The sequence below is a fragment of the Cuculus canorus genome, chromosome 1, assembly GCF_017976375.1.
Source record: "Cuculus canorus isolate bCucCan1 chromosome 1, bCucCan1.pri, whole genome shotgun sequence".
Taxonomy (NCBI): Eukaryota; Metazoa; Chordata; class Aves; order Cuculiformes; family Cuculidae; genus Cuculus; species Cuculus canorus.
The window spans coordinates 41,905,557-41,922,690 of NC_071401.1; positions in this window are offsets into that span (position 1 = coordinate 41,905,557).

Here is a 17,134-nt window from a genome sequence, read left to right on the forward strand (position 1 = left end):
AGTCCCTTCCAACCCAAACCATTCTATGATTCTATGATTCTATGATTCTATGATTCTATGAAAGATAATTTCCTGGGTGCAAATATAGCAGCACATTGCATAGTTTTCTTCAGGCTCTTTCTAGAATGTTTACTTAAATCCATTACAGATCATAGAGATTTACAAATCTTGATGTGGCAAATGATCATGTTATGCTGCTTTATAGAGCTGCTTTTGCTGAAGAGGGTTAAGCTGTAGTTCTGAAATGAAGGATTGCAAAAGTGCGTGGCGGAGTTCTGTATTTGCTCTGTCTCCATGAATTTGTATCAGAGTTACTCAGATTAGACATAAAAATATTTTTCTTCTTAACTGCCGGTAATGAAAACCTTATACTGGGATCTGAAAATCGCTGCCAACAGTAAAGTTTTCTCAGGCCAAATTATTACAATTGAGTAGACACCTTGTCTCCAGTGGGGTTGTGCAGGTGCAAATAAGGGCAGCATTTGGCATTCCAGTGGGAAATTTGGAGATAGAATAGCATTGCTGATGACATACGAACCTGACTAGAATCCAGCTTACTTCTCCAGAGCTGTTTGGTGTGCTAGTAAGCAAAAAAACGAGTTACGAATCAAAGTCAAAACACACAATTGTTTCTGTAGCAGACATGCATGACTCATAGGGAACCTATCAGTTGAGAAGGAAGCTGCCTTTCCTTTGAGTCACCTTAAACGTGTCCATTTGACACGGTCTAGCATTTATAACCAAACCAAACAAAAATTAAGTACATGATGCCAGTTACAACAAAACATTTGGAAATTTACAACGCTGATGATTTGCAATTAGGAGCGAGCTTGCTTGCAGAGGAATGACTATTTCCTTAACCACTTGGGCACTTCTGTGGCTTTTGAGTCAAGATTCACGGAGCCACTTAGCTGGCTGATCGCACTAGCCACTGTGAACCCCAGTTTAGGTTCTTATCTCTTTTGGATGTCTAAATCAACCTCATAAACTTTGCCCTTTGGCCCTTCGGTGTCTATCTTTTGGTCTTTACTGTTCCGAACTTCTCAATACCTGGGACTGTATGACAGTCTTTCAGCAACCATTTCCCATTTAAGCTTAGCTTATTCCATGTTCTGAGAGAAAAGTAACAGCTGCAGCATTTCATGGGCCACAACATTGGGAAATGCATGATGGCTGTTGGGTTTTAGCAGCAACAACTGAGTAAAAGGAACTTGTTTCCAGATGGAGCCGGGATAAAAAAAACCTGATTGAATTACTGTCCTGTTTAAAGGCTAGTGGTACATTCAGTATTGGCCATGCAAAATGGGCTCATCAATGTAGAATGAGGTACAGCAAGAAAGAAATTATGGTCAGCTTCCCCAGGGAGGTACAGAATCAAGTGCAGGGGTGAAAAGATTTATTTTTAATCAAGTGGATAATCCTCTTCACTGTGCAATGGGAATTACCTCAGGTATAAACATTAACCATTGTAACTGTTAAATATGAGGGGATATTAGATTAATTATTGTATAGATGTGAAATAAACTGCTGCAGCTTTTGCAGTATGTAAAAAGGACAACGAGTAGAGAGTCTAAATTGGGTATTTAGCTCAATACACAGGAAGATGCTTTGATTTAGTGATCATGTGATTTAGTGATGATAGTTACAGATTCAAGGTTTATGGCATTGAATCGTGTTGAATAATAATCACTTGTTCCATTTAACAATACTTAATGCAGTTACTGGAAATTCCACAACAGGCAAAGGGAGCTGGGCTAAGAGCTCACACTGATTTTCATGAAGGTTTGCCTGCCTAAGTCCTCTGGATTGATTTGTGAATAAAAACACCATTGTTTGTTTACATTAGTGATAGTTGCATAAAACTGCTGTTAAACATTTTTATTTCCGTGAAGCCTATAATTTTTTTCTCAATCTAAATCAGTGAATACATATACTTGCCAGGAAAAAATTATTCATTCTATGAAAACTGCTCATATATTAACATAGAGATAAGTAGACAGTTATGAAATCATCCTTTGTTAGATGCAATACATTTCCTCTAATTTTTATTTCTTTTTTCATACTTTGAAAAATAATCATTCTTTGTCTTATAATTTCTGTTTCCCTTACAGATATACTAAAGGGTTTCATTGATTTCATTTAAAATACTGTCAGTAACCCAAGACTCTTCGAGCTGATATTTAGATAGCAATTGTAATGATATATTAATTTTAATGGCCTTTGAAAGAACTTCCTATTCCAGTGATAAAATACTTTCATAAACATTTTTGAACCTAAATGAAGAAAGTCTGTGAAATTTTTAGACTGCATTAAATTAAGATTTCTAATGTAGTAATTTAATTTAACTTTGAATACCGGCACATCACAAGGGCAAGTGATTTTTTTTTGACTGAATTTTTTTGCAATGTTCTGGAGGAAAATCCTGTTTTTACACCATGGTCATATCAACCGGTTTCTATGGAAGTCTGACAAAATGCAACGAAATCAGGACAACATATTTTGTACAGAGTTTAAACATTTTTTAGGAATGTATAAATATTACTTTGTGTCTCTAGATAGCTTTAGATTAAAGTTAATATTGTTGAAATATCTATGTCTGCTTTTCTTCTCACTGCAATGTTTATCACCTAATAAAAATGCTAAAGTTACCAAGGAAAGATGTTTAATTTGTTCTTACTGCTCAGTTGCATGTTGCATCCTATTTTGTAGTAAATGGCACAATGTCCCAAGTGGGCTGCCATACTGTCAGATACATTATTTATACATAACATTACTGGTTAATCAATGAACAAAAATGCAGGAGCCTTTTTTCCCTCCTTTTCCTGTGACATCTTTAAAGCTACAGTAGCAAAGAACAATTTTGCAATGTATTATACTGCTACTCACTTTTGAAAATAGCTTCAGGAGGTTCCTGGCACGGTTTGCACGATGCATCTGATTAAATTCAATGTGATTGTTAGACAAATGCAGTAACAATTTGTGCAGTGCAGAAGAGCAATTTAGTTAACTATGTAAACTAGTCTTACTTTCCAGTTAAAAGTGAACAAAATGTATTCCAGCAAGTCCTTCTGACAGATTTTCTTTTAAATCTGACATGAAAACTGAATAGCCCACCATGATTTTTATAGAGTGTTTACAAGAGTGCCAGAATTTGAAAAGTCACTTGAATGCTCAGCAATTTCTGTTCACTTGCACCAAAAGGAAAGTGCATTTTTTGTGTGAATGAACTGAAATATAAAAATACTTGTGCAAACGAGAGAAAAGCAGCTGCACTGTGTCACAGAACTACAAGGGATTTTTGTTTGTACTTCAGCTTATTCTGTTGTATTTTGTTCACAGACGTTTCAGATCAATACAAAATATTCAGCTCTGTTCCAGTGATTGAATATGAATACATTATGTGCATACGAAAATAGTGATAATCTATGTTGATACAATAGTTCATTTTGCATTAGTGTCCTAGATGGGACAATGTTAAGAAGCAATTTAAATGAAATTCATTTAAATGTCAGCTCTCATGCTTGCGATTTTTCTATAATTGGTTATTTAATTAAAATAATTCTCATAGTCATTAATTTAGACTAAAACTTGCTGTGCACTGACATGTTTTAATTACATGGTATTAACAAAATTGATATGCTTTAAAAAAGCATGGTTAAATTTTAAACAAGAATAAATTAGAAATCTCATAGATCATCCTACTTAGAGTATTTATGAGAAAAAATCAGTCATTTAAAATGTTTATTATAAACAAAGTCCCAACATTATTGTGCATGCATCATATTTGGTTCCTGCTTCAGTGTGAGGAGACTTTTACGTTAACACAGCACCTCCATCTTCAAATTCCTTTAACCAACACACAATAAATAAGGTAATGAACCAAATTAAATATTAATAGAAATCCACATAAACCACAGAAGACAGACATAGAACTGACGTTTGAATTATACTATACCTTTGATATCATTAGGACAACATATTAATGAAGTTTTAAAGGGTTGAATCTTTATCTACTGTTCATGAAGACAAAAAAAAGGATTCTTTGAGCCTCCTTGTAAGGAATGAAAAAATATTTAATATTCTAGTAAAACTACCTGAACAGGAGAGAAGAACTAAAGTCTTAGGCACTGATCCTGCAAGGTAATCCATAGGCAAGGATCTACATGCCCTTAGAAGAACCCTGAAGTCGAGGGAACTACTTTCATAAATAAAGTAGGTAATTTGTTTTCAGGACTGGGCTTATATTCAAGAGTGTGAGAATCGGAATTTTATTTCATTGTCTATTAATTAGACTAGCTCTATATTACTTTGACCTTTTCAATATTCTATGATTTAATTGGATGATCAGTCTACCTCAGCTTATGATTGCCAATCATTCTGCATAATATACTTCTACTCTATTTTACTTTGATGTGTGCAGGATCAGACCCTTATTAACATGAAATAATGATTTTGTTTAGAATGACAAGGGCCGAAAAGGTTGTATACAAGCATCTAGAACTTCATTAATTTCATTACAAGATATCAGTGTTGCTTTTTCTGGCCACCAGCGTGTGAAGGATATTATACCTCTCCCAAACTCTTCTCTTTTGATCCTCCTATTCAACACTGCACAGCCCCGAGTTTAAAACGCTGCTGAAGACTGAAGGTTTATCAGGTCTCACACTACTCACCAATCTAACTTTAAAAAACACTGCAGTAACAATATACTGCAGGAAGGCAACTCTTGCATGGGGACCATTCTCCACCTGCTCTTACAGTTCGAGGACTGGATTCATCTGAGTGTAGACATCCAGGTGTGAGCTAATGATTGTAGGCTCTTTATAATCAGTGGAGAGCATTAGAGTAGAACATCTCATTCCAAAGGAGACACTGTATTTTGTTCAATGAATTCTGCTCTAAAAGCAAGTACAGGTCTCCATTTACTATAAAGAAAGCCTAGGACTATGTCAGCTATTTAAAAGTTCTGCTAGCTGATTTCCACCTATTCTTTCCGAATAGATTTGTGTGCTTTATCTTCAATCTTTTGTTTGGTTCTGACTTATGCATTGTATATGATGCCTTGTTTTTGTTTTCTGTTTTATGATTATGCATGGTCTGCAGTATTATAACTTCTGTGTCTCTCAGTTTTTAAGATCTTCATTCTCCATACCCGTGTGAAGAAGGGAAGGCCTGCTGTTTCTGTGGGTTAACAGGAAAACTATTAATTTACCAAGGTAGCACAGAATGTCTGTAGGAAAGCTAGGAACAAAGCCTAGCACAGTTAACCTCCATTTAAGATCCCAGTGCTCGATGGGTAAGCCAGGCTTCATAATTTTTCCAGTATGACCTACTTTCTGCTTTGGTGCTGTACTGACTTGGTTTTTTAAGCGGTAGTAACACAATTGTCTTTTACCATGTGAGCAGCTGAGGTTTCTGGCTTCTCGGTTGGAGCCTACTGTCCTACAGCTCTTGCAAAGAGGATCTACAGAATACTTCTCTATAGCAAATTAAAGTGTGATTGCAGCATGTGTTAACTAAACGTGGCTAGCACAAATAACATAATCAGCAAAAAATAAGAGGCTAATTTATGGTATGCCAGCAATGTAAATATTGGTGTATATCATAATGATCCTTAGTCAGTTCTATTCCAACTTCCAACATGTGAAATTGCTACATTGATTTCACTGCTGTTCTCTGCGTGAAGCAAATTGGCTAGCAAGGTTATACTAGTATCTCCAATAATCATATTTTCATTTCACACTGTCAACAGACTTTCTGAACTGTAAGTTACCCAGATTTACATTATAGAAAATGCGGAAGCAAAAAGCTTTAGAATAGATTCAGTAACATATTATCATCCCTCTTTAGCAATGAAGTTCATGGGTTATAGAATCCAGATGTGTACTTATTAACTCATTTCCATAGTAAATGAAGCTTCTGACAGAAAATTTTACTGATGCTGGGGCTGGACCTAATTTACCCTCAGACTTTTTTCCAGGACTCCTGCAACATAGAAGCATCTTCAAGTGTATGTAAATATTATCTATTGATGGCCTCCCTGGAAAGTTTTCGTCAGAGAACTCTTCAAGACTGACAACAGTACACTTTTAGTTTAAAATCTATATGCAACTTCAGCAGTGAAGCTTGCAATTCAAGCTTAATAACAACTCCTCTGTCAGTCTTCTTGTTTACTTTCTTGCTTAATACATTGCTTCAACTGGGAATATTCAGAAGTCACCTTGAAAAGTACAGTGTGGTCACTTGCCATAGAAACTGTGGTTTTTTAAATAAAGCATCTCTTTCTAGGTCCCGTAAGTACTTATCTTTTCCTTGTTGTCCCAGTCTCAGTTCAGACCAATCAGGAGGAACCACATCAGCTGGTACCCTCATCCCAGCAGAGGCTGTTTTTCAGGGTTACTGAAGCTCAGTGTTACTAGTGATTGATCTTCAGCCCACAAGCCAAATGTTCAATGTTAAGTCCTAGAAATCTGACTAGAATTTTAAAAGAAAAGAAAAAGAAAGAATAAGAAAGTAAGCACTATCTTGAAGCTTAGTGGGATAGAATGTTAAAATTCAAAATCTTTCTCTTGAGATAGCAAATAGTTCTTTACTTTGCAGTAAGACACAATACAACACGCAGCGCTTCTTTAGAGAAGACTAAGGATGGGAACTAACTTTAGACTAAGCATCTCAATGAAATGTTGATGGGGTTAAGCGCTCCTGGTGGTCAGAGGAAATCTAGACAATGCAGACCAGTAAAACTAGATTGCTATTCAGTTCTCCTTGAAGCAGATGCCTACATTTGGCAGCTGAATAAGTTCCTCAACTCTGGTATCGAATGGATGTCAGTGATTGAAACAAGAGTTCAAACACAAAGGTTGGGAATCTACTGATGTGACTTAAGTGCCTAGTGCCATTGAAGATGTCCTAAGGCACATATCCTACCTGGCCATTCCAGTAGGTGTGAATTCCTTCTGAGTCTTGTGTTGCAGTTGCCAGGCTTGTATAGAGTCTCAGATGGTACTAGATGCCTCTGTTTGGCCTACTGAGTCCTATATATATATCTCATACATGCAGATTGACCTATTTGAGCTTAACGTTAGTTCTTTGCGACTGGAATCAGATTCCACCTCAAAACCACATATTTTTATTTCATGTAAGAAAAGGTGAAGATTTTGAATCAGAAAGTGAAGAGAATTTGGTATGCTTCTAACAGCAGAGCAATTAAAAGCCCCCCCCATTGATAATTAAATCAAAGCTACAAAAACTTTGGGTTTTTTTTTTCCTTCTTTTTTTTTTTTTCTTTCTCTTTGTATCTTATCACAGTGTCTATATTGATATCCAAATCCTAAATAGGATCCATCATTTTCCAGACTGTAGCCCATGGAGATGTTGAACTCACTGGTGTATTTTAGGAAAAGAATAATTTTAAAGATAAGATATGTGATATCACATATCTTGTAATTTCATCACAATTTGTTGATGTGTTGCCAACGAATCTGTTTCAATTTCAGGCTCAGAACTGATGTTTTCTCTTGGAAGCTGGTCACCACTATACAAATGTGTTAGCCCTACTTCAAGCTTCATGCTGAAAAGAGTTCAGAAATAGCCCTGGGAACATTTAGTATTTCCTTGAAAAAGCTGTGGATTGTCATTAACTGACAAACAGTCTGCTGCCAAGTTCTTGCAAGAATTGTATTTGCTGTGTGATGCCAAACAGCCTCTTTAAATGCTAATGAACAAAGTATGGCATGCATTCTGTTCTTGATGGATTATGCCTATACCTTCTGTGGTCAACAGAAGGGGAATTCCCGGCCCATATGATTTCCATTCTGGCATGCTACTCTTTTTCTCTGCTTACAAGGCAGTAAGCACTCAAATAGATTAGTCAATCTTGTTTTTAAATTAAGTATAGCCTCTGCACCCTAACTCACATGTATAAAATCTGAAGGAACTATGCCAGACTGCCTACGCACTGTATGCGTTTTGTTTTCTTTAGAGGATTAAGCTCCTGACTTTAATGCCAGTGATGTTCACTGTATACGGATATGCCTTTTGAATTCAAACATGAGTGTTTCATAATCAGCTGATTTACATATTTGTCTTTACCTCTTTGGAGGCAGTTTTAAGGAGTTAGATTTTAAAATTGTCTTCTTTGGTGGTTTTCCTGATTTCCTGCTTCTGAAAGGACAGGCTCGATACAGAAATACAGTAAAGAATCATATCTTGCTACCATGTGTACATATAGCTCTATTCACATTCCTGAATGTTTTTGATTACACCTTCAAGTCCAGCTTTCCAAGATGCATAAATTATGTGGCAAATGTCAGGCTTGTGAGTCACACATGGAAAAATTTTTGTGTGATGTGATATTTTAATTTGTTTTAATTGTCACTCTATAACTGCTCTTAGTCAGATGATCCTCTCCGACAAGATTAGGACCTGCTGAAAAGAAAGGAAAGCTGGTTTAGAGCAATAGCAAGCTGCAAGCTACAGCAACAATACAATTTGTCTTTAGTTAAAATGCAGGACTATAAGATATAAAATATGCTCTTAACAGAAATAAAGGATTACAAAAGATAGTAGGAAAAAAAAATAATTCTGTCAAATCACAGGGAGGGACTTTTTTATTCTAGGAGAGCCACAGTTCGTCTCTCTGAAGCCTACACTTGAGGCTGAGCCTGCAGTGGATCTCCACACAGATCCCGTCAACTTAACTTGTGAAAATGCACTCCTGTTTCTGGTCTATATGCAATTTTACAAATAACTCTACTAGGTAATGTGAAATAAAAATTTGATTAGTTTGTTCAGGGAAGCAGACCTTTCAATAAAACATGAGTGAAAAAACATGGGTAAAAAAAGCACCTTGCCCTCCACTTACCTATACATGCTGAAGGACTGTTTTTCTCCTTTACACTAATCCATCTCTGGAGATTGTGCTTCTGAATTGAGAGAGCATGTTTCTACAATTACAAGTTTAGTCAAAGCTTGTCCCTCTCTGTGGAGAAAAGAAAAAGAAATTCTCAATCTTTTGAATGAAATTCCTGTAGGGGAAAGCAGAAAAAATAGAAGATATTGAATAGGATCTTGGCTTTGCTGGAAATGCTGGACATGCTTATCTAAATATCCTAAATAAATCAAGATATCCTGTCATATTCCATTCAGCAGTAGCAAACAAATGGACACCATACTTATAGGTATTAATATTACAAGAAAACAAATTTATATGATAACCTCACTCTCATTTGAAATGAGCAATTTTTTCTAGTTCTCTAGCTATTTATGGTGAGACCTTTATAAGCTCAAAGTAATTAATAAATGAGATCAATGTCAAGAATTTTTTTCTTGTTCAAAATCACTTAATCATTTATTTTAGTAACGTTTTAAAGGCCATGTCTAAAATAGATTTGCATCCATGTCCCCAGTGTGGATTTTTCACTTTTTGGCAGCGTGCAATAGGTAGTGTATAATGACCTTTTCTCTGTTTGGAACAGGGATTAGAATAATATATTTGACCCTTTTTACTCACCTGGGAGTGATGCTAGTCTCCATGTTCAATAACGTAAAATATGTCTCTAGTGTCCCAAGGTTAAGGTCGTGACTTTAAACAATTTAACACGCACTATCAGACTGATTCACCTCCGTAATACTCTACAGAAGGGTTGGTTTTATTTTTCTTCTCGTTCTTTTTTTTTTTTTTGTATTTGGCTGATTTATATATACTTCATCACAACAATTTCTTATCCACAGTACAATTAAGGGAAATATTTTGCATTACAAAAAAAGCAAGTTAACCTGGTCATATTGTGCATTATAACGAAATTTATGGCTGCATAAATAGTAATGTAAACTTACAGAAAGGCTGGTAATTATAGCACCATTGATGGTCTTTGTTGCTTTAATTCTGAAGCAGCAAGAATGATTAAACTGAATCTTAATCGACTTCTCCATTAAAAATTCTGGCAGAGAAGCTCCCTTAACCTTTCTCATTGATTGAACACAACAATCACCATTCAATTATAATGCAAACGGACATTTGTTATAACGTAGGAAAGATGCATGAGCCATTTCCTTTTACTCAAGACAATCAATGAGATGACTCCTACCTCAAGGAAGGTAAGGTGAAACTACTGTACCTGGAAGAGCATTAAAGTCAAAGCTGAACTCAGGTAACTGCCAACACTACAGTTTTTAGGGGATGGAAGATTATTTCAGTGAAAATAAATCAAGCAATTTCTCACTTAATGAGGAATAAATATCTTTAAAAGACGGATAAGAACACAGAATTGGAAGTAAATTCACCAAATTTAACTATAAATTCCTATTTTATTAAACCAACTCAAAGATTAAGTTGCAAACTGTACGTTGTAATTACAACTGAAAGTCAGGTATGGATTTTTAGTTTTAATGATTTTTTTCAATATCTTCATTTTCCATGGCGGGGGAGGGGGGTGGGGTGGGTTGGAACTAGATGATCTTTAAGGTCCCTTCCAACCCAAGCTGTTCTATGATTCTATGATTTTGTGCCTGTGAGGAAATTTTTATGTATTTCAATGGTCGCAATTCAGAACGAATAGAGCATAATAATGTCACATACTGGATATGAACACTACAATCACTACCAAGCAGCACTAATTCAAACTGTTAGGAGATACTTCTGAACCACAGCAAATACAGGGTTTTCACAACAGCAACTGCCTTAGTCATATCTTTTTTTCCTAAAGTAAACTGCGTGAAAAAGACCACAAGGTAGTTAAAGCATCACACACATTTGGAAAGATTGCTCTTTAAGAGCTAACTTTCACAGACTTTCTAGTGAGATCTATCTGTTAAAGTTGGCATAACCTATCCTGCAAAACTCTTTCACTTCAGTTAAAAGAAGTATAGTTTTAGACTTGGTGTGGAAACATTCATGCTGCTCTTTCTCTCTGTTGCTAGAACCAAGGAATTGGAAAGTCATTGGCAGAGAGAAGAAGAAACAGACAGGTTGCTTCTACTGTTTATGTCACTCGTAGACGTGGAGCTTGCCTCTGCATTGACTTGCACCAAGTCAAATCAGCCACAGAGCTGCTGTAAGTTGGCAGTGAGCTCTGCTCCCAAAGCAAAGTGGGCAAAACCTCTGTCATACAGTTTTCAGCTCCAGTCACAAGTTGGTTTGTGCCAAGTTTCCATCACCAGAGTTGAAGTAGTACAAATCCATTCAATTTTTCTCTTTTAATCTCTTGGTCATTTTGCAGCAGTTCTTTGCCTTCTTCACTAAGTCTTTGGGTTCAGCATATATGATGGACAGGATAGGTATTAATTCAAAGTTATCCATATACTGCTCATTGTTTTCAATTTAGCTATTCTATCTCTGTTAAAGCATGGAGATACAGTTCAAAAACAATTCTCTGAAAGACGTTAGTCAGATTTTAAAAGCATCATAATACAGTACTTGTTTTCTGAATCCTTGCATGCATTTCCCAGTAGAAATCACCATCTGCTGCTGATATCTGCCTGGGTAATTATTTCTTCTCTTGCTTAGCCTCTTTCTTATATTACTTCAACTTCTTCTTTCACGTAAAATGCATTCTTTTTATGCTGTTAGTTCAGTCGGTAAATAGCTAAAATATTTACCAGAATCAAAAATAGCCAAAAATGATTGGAGGGCTGGGGTAACTATCCTATCTAAACTAATATCCTGAGAACTTAGTCCGAAGCATTTGGCAGTCAGCCTTCTAATCTAAAAACACTAACAAACAAACCAAAAATACAAAAGGAAATTAAGGCAGAGGAAATATACTGTAATGGTTACCTGCTACTAGATTACCTGGGGAATGATGTTTTCCTTGTGTCTTTTTCAAACTGTAAACCTTATAGGACAGATCTCATATCCTACTATTTCTTATAGGTTGATAAGCAATTTTCTGACAGCACTTCAATAAATTATTAACAACCCAGAAGACCAGTATTTTCTACTTGAGTATAATCATTCCACATATAAGAAACGCACTCTTCCAAATTTTCTGTGATGTGATGACCACAGTTATTGTATAAATAGCTATGCAATATATGAGGATAATTCAAATAGCAAGAAACTTTAACTTTGAAATTTTCTAGATGTCTTTCACCTTTGGCATTTTCTCAGTCCTATTGACTATGTTGGTAGATTCAAAATATAATTAAAAATAAGCTTGAATCTATTTTTTCTGAATGGTGCAAAGCCCAGAGACTGGTTCCCAGCTGGAAATATTGTAAAATAATATAACCTATTGTAATTATATTGTAATTTGCAATACGAAGTATTGTTAAAAATTAGACTAATGAATCAAATGCGTGAATGGTACTGAAAGTAAAACTCCAAATTTTGGTTTTTACCACTATCCAGGTAGTTTCCTCAATCAAATTCTATTTCTCCCTGTGCCATGAGCCTTACATACTCTTGCATAGTGAGTGATAAAGTGACAAAAGTGAGAGCTGAACTCCCCTTCTACATTATGAAATATTTAATCCTTTTGGAAAAGTGAGCTGTAGGTTCAAATACTGTTGTTCACACTGAGAAAGACTAGAACTCTCTTTCCTTTAGGGTTCCACGAATTGTCACTGGTTTCTGATTTGCCATTTACAAGAACAGCAAACATCATCTTTCCCTATTCCAATCTCTCTCTGTTCCTTTTCTTTCCTGACTTCTTCTTTTCCGTCTTTTAATTTGATCATAGTCAAACAGGGAATTGATTCACCATTTCTCATGTTTGATAATCCATAGCAAAGGGGAGGGGGCAAGCGGACTGACACAAAGAAGTACAAACACATCCAAACACATTGTGTTCCTTGCACAATAGCTCTGTGTTTCCACAGTGGTGGATCAAGTCTAGAGCACTCCCGCTGATAATTGCTTTTTCTATACTTGCATTTTTAACCAATCAATTGCACAGAACAAGCCGTTCATGTGCCATGCTTCTTTGGGAAAGAAATCTCCAGCTTTAGGGCAGAAATGGGGATCTTCCTTACTTTTCACATATTGATTACTGGTATTATTTGCAAGACATTAGCTGGCAAGCCAGCTGCCAGCTGCCAGGCAGCGGTGTGGAGGGAGACAGGCTGCCACCCTGGTGGTCCATCTTCACAAGTGGCCACAGAACTCTGAGCTGTCATCATTTCCTCTGCCCCTTCAGCAGCAAAGGGAGGGTGAAGGCCTATGAACAGGGAGCCTGGATCCGTAGGCATTAGTACAGGCAGGGCTTGGAAATAAGGCTGCTGGTACAAGACCACATTTTCATCTAGAGGCAAAAATTTTGCTTCTTGTGCCACAGGCAACAGTCTGCTTGACTTGTACTGAATGGCAGTGCTGTTCTTATGCAATTAGACTTTCCGAAGAAAATGTAACTCTGGGGGACAAGCAAATATATTATTTTAGATATCAGCTGAAAATCAGAATAAATACACAGCATTTTATGTTGGTCAAAATTTATCACAGTCCTGCATGAACTCTGTTTCCTTCTGTTGTCCAGAACGAGCATCTACTAGTTTGATCAATCCTGCCCTGTGACTGACAACAACATGAATGGCTTTATTACTTTTTAAGTGGAGTCAGATGCATTAAAGAGAACTACTTGGCTGGTGTGTCCCGCATAGAAACAATTCATTGACACTTCAATTGGAAAAGAAAAAGGTAAAAATTTGTTTTCATAAGCTGGATATAAAAAGTAATCTAAAATGCATACCATGAGAGGTATCTCGATAGAAGTCCTTCCAGGTTTAAGGTTAGGTGCTGGGCAAATATAACCCTTCCTAAACTCTAAAAAACTGTCACGAAGAAAGTAAATTTCTCTTAGCCTATGTGTCATGTTTTATATGCAGCCAATGGCTTCACCTCATCCTCAATGTTTTACAAGCCTTTTTTGGGGGCAAGTAGGTTTCTTTTGTCCCTTACAAAAAAAGTAAATTTACTGAAATGTGCTGTCACACTGAACTAGCACTAATATAGTGGTGTGTAATTCTAGTGGTCAAATAGTTCAATCGCTTTCACAGACAAATATATTTTAGGATATTGATGTGAATACATTGGGACCAAAAATACTGACCTGAAATCCTTGTTAGAATATATTCTTTTAAGCTACCTCAAGGGCCTACTTTCTATTTAGACAAAAAAACATCAAGATAGATGTACTTATGGTGTGTTGGCACGCCTCTTTTCTTTCCTGGCGGGCTGTGAATATTCATGTGGAAGCGAAAAAAAAAAGCCAAGCTACTGTGAAACTCACATATGTTTCAACTACTGAATATAACTTAGAAAATTTCATTGCTTCCATTTCTCTGCTTCTCGGCTGAATTTTGGACCCAGCAATAAAGCAAAAATACAAAGTAACCCTTAATATGATGATTGTGTATTTAATGTCTATAACTCACCATTAAAATGCTCTTGAGAGCTTCCAGTTTGTTACATTTGGTATTAGGCTATGATTACCAGTAAAATGCTGCCTGAATGAGAGCCAAAGATGTGACTAGGAGGGAAAATGTATGACATAATTTTTAGAAGTTGAGGAAAACTGACATAAAGTTGTTCCAGTTTTGCTATAAACAGAAACATATTCCACACAAAATAATATTTATTTGAATTGCTACAAGTCAAACCATAAATATTGTGTTATTGCCTACATTTCACAAGAAACAAGAAAGAATATAATTCCTGAATTTTCCTGTTATTTATTTTGGCACAACCTTATTTCTTCTGAGCTTCCTGACTGTCACTAACACCTAAAGAAGATCAGCTATTAGCCAGTGAAAAAAAAAAAAGAAGTATACAAGTACTTTACAGAGTTTAAGGAAACAATGCAATAAAATTAATTATGAACAATGTAAAGCTAGAACAAGTAAACTGCCTGCACTTAGAGTATTTTCTAACTCTGCCATGAGTGATCGAATTATAGTGCAGAAATATTGGAGTTAGCTTTAAACAAGTTTACTGGATGGCGGTGACAGCACAGGATTTAATAAAGACTAAAAAGAAAGGTAAATTAAACTTCAAGATTTATAATTTAGTGTGGCTAACTGCTTTTGGTACTCAGCATAGCTAGCATGGCAGCTGGAACTTCTTTACACTGTGCTCATTTCACCTCTGTTAGCTGATGTGAAACTGCAAAGAAAGGGACCACTGGTACTATGCCATTTAATCTGTTTATGTGTGTATGTGGTCAACATGGGAGGGACGGGGGCTTCCAAAGAAGAACAGAAAGCAGTGATCCATAGTGACTCAAAAAAGAAAGAGGAGAAGGAAAAGGAGATGATATCCTCAGTTATGACCACTCTGATTGATTTTAAATCACAAAGAACACTGGTGAGGAATACCACATTGTTAATTTTGCTGAAGAGAACAACGTCCAGTACAAGAAATACCTCTATGGGAAGGCCACATAGAGGAAAAAGCTACAACTGTCACCTGCAGGTAGGAATAACTGTAAGAAGATTGTAAGCCTGAAAATCATCTAGAGCTCCCCCAAAAATTTAGTCGGGAAACGGAAAGCTCGAGGGGGAGTGAATAATGAAGGAGGTTACATTTCAGAGAGGGAATGAGAGAGAAAAAAATTTGGAGAACTGTGTGAGATGAAGTTGTTAGCCTTCAGTGAGGCAGCCCTTCTATACAGAGCTGACAATGCAAGCTATATACAGTTTCAATGCACTGTAATCTAACCAGTGAGAGATCATTATTTGTTTATTGACTAGAAACAGAAAAAGAAAGTATATATATTCTTAGAACTCCTTAACTATCACTTTGAAACATTGAAATGATTTTATCGTGCTTACAGGCAGAAAATATTTCGTCATTTGAGATAAAGTAGGATGAAAATTGGTTGAGATAAAGTAGAGTGCAATAAAATAAAATGTATTAAATCCGTGTACAAGCTCCTTTATTATAGTATGTGTTAAATCATTATTGAAGAGCTGTTTGGGAGAAGTGCATTTGAAACACCTTCACTGCACTTATTAAAATGTACTTTCACCTGTAACTCACAAAATTATACGATACAACCAACCTGAGATTTTGTGGTTGTCTTAATAGTCTTTCAAGTCCTTCTGCAGCATCCAAACCCCTTTTATAGAAGTTTCTTTTTCTTTAATAGTCTAGTTTTTTACTAACCATCAATTATTTTTCATAAGTTCAGGGGTATGTATGTTAAAGTGTGTGAAATTCTGTGGAAAAAATGTATTGATGGTAGCTGAGAAATATACCAGACGAGAATCACGTAAGATCTGTTAAAGTCATTTGGAAAATTAAAAGGCATCTATGTTGCAGTATTATATTTATATCTCATTGGTAGGAAAAAAACCCTATTAGATTGTTTATAAATAAATTGCCAAATATTTGATAATATATATGCTGATAAAAGATATCCTAGTTTAATTTGTTCATGCATGAGGCTACTAGTACAGTCATTGGATTCAGAATGTCCCCAAAAGTTGGCTTAAAACAAAAAGTCACCTTCTGGGTGCTGTTTATGGGTATGCTCACGCTGTATTGAAGTTCTTTTGAAAACTGTATTGTCATTAGCATCAAGGAATAGATCTTTTGCAGAAATTTTGTGCACTAGAAGATAGATTAGATATTTCTCTGTAGTGGTGATAGAGTGTCAATTTATGAGTGATGCAAACATTCATGCAGTTCCAAAAAAGTGTCTGTTCTAACTTATACTCCAATACAAATCTACTGCTATGTTACATTTTTTATTAAATGTATATCAACATGATATATAGTCCATTAAAAGTCACATAGAGACGAAGTTTATAGAAGTGTGGAAACCTTGGTAATTTCGTGTGGCTTAATCAGATACCCATCAGAGTCAGACTGATAATGTTGAAGCACTGAATAGAAGAGGTGTTACGTTTCTATAGTATCAGGTCATACTTTAAAAGTACTAAACCAGAAAAGTCTTATTTTTTTCTTAGTACCTACTTCCTCAAATAAGTGACTCAAACAACATCATAAATTATAAATTATATAGTCAGTTTTACTCTTGCCTCCTTATTCTGAAGAATACTATGTTCCCGTTTTCTCCTAAAGGTCTTCAGCTCCTGGTACTTTACCACCAGCCACTCTGTGGCTAAAGGCCTCTGATTTGTGCATGCTCTTATTTCTTAATTTATGGGGAAAATGTGAGTGTTTGAAATACTACAA